General features: G+C 40.0%; 1 long non-coding RNA gene across 1 annotated transcript; it reads left to right on the forward strand.

Moving 5' to 3' along the window:
- Positions 1–223: 223 nt before the first annotated feature.
- LOC126481605 (uncharacterized) lies at positions 224–1,375 on the forward strand. Its single transcript, XR_007587596.1, has 3 exons — positions 224–263; positions 905–1,078; positions 1,217–1,375. It is a non-coding gene; the product is annotated as an uncharacterized LOC126481605 (long non-coding RNA).
- The last annotated feature ends 1,471 nt before the right edge of the window (positions 1,376–2,846 follow it).

A 2,846-nucleotide genomic window follows, 5' to 3' on the forward strand; every position in this document is an offset into this window, starting at 1 on the left:
TTGAACAGGTGCAGACACCAACGAGTGACATTATTTCAGTAGAAACAGTTCCACCAGTGGCACCCAGCAATGTTAAACAGGTGCAGACAGCAAGACGTAACATCATTTCAATTGAAACAGTTCTAACAGTGGCACCCAGTAATGTTGAACAGGTGCAAACACCAACAAGTGACATTATGTCAGTAGAAACAGTTCCATCAGTGGCACCCAGCAATGTTGAGCAGGTGCAGACACCAACAAGTGACATTATGTCAGTAGAAGCAGTCCATCAGTAGCACCCAGTAATGTTGAACAGGTGCAGACACCAACAAGTGACATTACCTCAGTAGAAGCAGTCCATCAGTAGCACCCAGTAATGTTGAACAGGTGCAGACACCAACAAGTGACATCATTTCAGTAGAAGCAGTCCATCAGTGGCACCCAGCATTGTTGAACAGGTGCAGACACCAACAAGTGACATCATTTCAGTAGAAGCAGTCCATCAGTGGCAACCAGCAATGTTGAACAAGTGCAGACACCAACAAGTGACATCATTTCAGTAGAAGTAGTCCATCAGTGGCACCCAGCAATGTTGAACAGGTGTAGACACCAGCAAGTGACATTTCAGTAGAAGCAGTTCCATCAGTGGCACCCAGAAATGTTGAACAGGTGCAGACACCAACAAGTGACATCATTTCAGTAGAAGCAGTTCCATCAGTGGCACCCAGAAATGTTGAACAGGTGCAGACACCAACGAGTGACATTATTTCAGTAGAAACAGTTCCACCAGTGGCACCCAGCAATGTTAAACAGGTGCAGACAGCAAGACGTAACATCATTTCAATTGAAACAGTTCTAACAGTGGCACCCAGTAATGTTGAACAGGTGCAAACACCAACAAGTGACATTATGTCAGTAGAAACAGTTCCATCAGTGGCACCCAGCAATGTTGAGCAGGTGCAGACACCAACAAGTGACATTATGTCAGTAGAAGCAGTCCATCAGTGGCACCCAGCAATGTTGAATAGGTGCAGACACCAACAAGTGACATTATGTCAGTAGAAGCAGTCCATCAGTGGCATCCAGCAATGTTGAACAGGTGTAGACACCAGCAAGTGACATTTCAGTAGAAGCAGTTCCATCAGTGGCACCCAGCAATGTTGAACAGGTGCAGAGACCAACAAGTGACATTTCAGTAGAAGCAGTTCCATCAGTGGCACCCAGAAATGTTGAACAGGTGCAGACACCAACAAGTGACATCATTTCAGTAGAAGCAGTCCATCAGTGGCACCCAGCAATGTTGAATAGGTGCAAGCACGAACAACAGTTTGAATGCACACACAATTTCTTTTACAAAATTATTATCAATGCTCTTACACTAAACATACAAATTGTAATAAACACACAAATGATATCAGATAATTGTCATATTAACTATTATAATACACAAATAACAGTAAACCTATAATATTTGTGGGTGTCAGTGCAAGCCACAACAAACAAGTAAAATAATATTTAGGAGATAGGTCGGTACCAATTATTTGGGATTAGGAAAGGAAAACACACAAAACACACTCACTCATCTTTTATCCACATTTAAGTACTACTGTGTAATTGAATAGTGTTGACTGTGTAAATGCAATTCTGTCCAAAATTTTATGTTCAACTTGTTTATCAAGTAGTAGTGGCAGCAATGTATAACCGTCAATAATAGTTAGTCAATGTCGTAGTCATCATGTCAAGACCCATGTTTGCCAAGCCAAATCAAATGTACGGTTGCTGAACAACTGTCAGTGTGCCAAGATATGCAAAAGCTTCCTCTCTCCAAAAAAAGTATGAACTGCTTATTGATTTAACAAAGAGTGTGTAGACAATCTTCCTTCCACTTGAATGTTCTAGTCTGCCATCTTCAGACTCCTTGTTCCATATAAACCGACAAAAAAAATATGCTCCTCACTTAATTTACCTCTTATCCATCAAAACTTCAATAATCATCTGCATCACATAATCTTAATACTTCAATAATACCTCTTACGTCGATACATATAAACATCATCAGTATCATTTACCTTACCTCTTGTCCACCAAAACTCCAATAACCATCAACTTCACACAATCTCAATACCTCAATAATACCTCTTCAATACGTCGATACATATAAACCTTATCGCCAATATCATTTCACTTCCATAACAACTCTTTTCTCTAGTCAGTCTCCTCGAACAAGTACAGACAAAATCCTAGTGCAAACTTCAATTCATCATCCCATACAATACTAAGACACAATGTCCACACACAACCTCTGTGTAGTCCACCTGAGCCAAATCTTCTACTCATTATGGTTACCTTGTCCATCATTAAATAAAAGAAATGAATACATGACCTCTAACAGCCTTCAGTTTGAATAACTTTCAGTGAGTAGGTGCGAGTACGTAGTATGAAAGATCACATAAGACTTTGAGTGAATAAATCTTAATATTTCACAGTGTGTACACCACTTCAAAAATCATGGCAAAACAGAAGCAAACATGTGGAGAATTCCTTGTGTCAAGTGTCACTTACTATTTCAATTGCTCACGAAGAATGCAGTGTAATAACTGTCAATGGTCTAAACCTAGTATTGGTGTGTCATGTCGTTAGCTTCCTTCCTAGTAACATAAATTTATACAGCTTCCATAAAACCCCCAGCTCATGTGACTTCAATGAAGTTTCTTGTACCAATGTCGTTCGTGGAATTATAGCAGTTCATTTTCTTATCTTAAAAATATAAGGCACTGAGCGTAAGCAAAACATGCAACAGCGAGTAAATATACCAGTAGAGAACAGAATGTCAACAAGTGGATGCAGCACCTTCCCTACAACGAGGC

This window comes from Schistocerca serialis, chromosome 5, assembly GCF_023864345.2.
Source record: "Schistocerca serialis cubense isolate TAMUIC-IGC-003099 chromosome 5, iqSchSeri2.2, whole genome shotgun sequence".
Taxonomy (NCBI): domain Eukaryota; kingdom Metazoa; phylum Arthropoda; class Insecta; order Orthoptera; family Acrididae; genus Schistocerca; species Schistocerca serialis.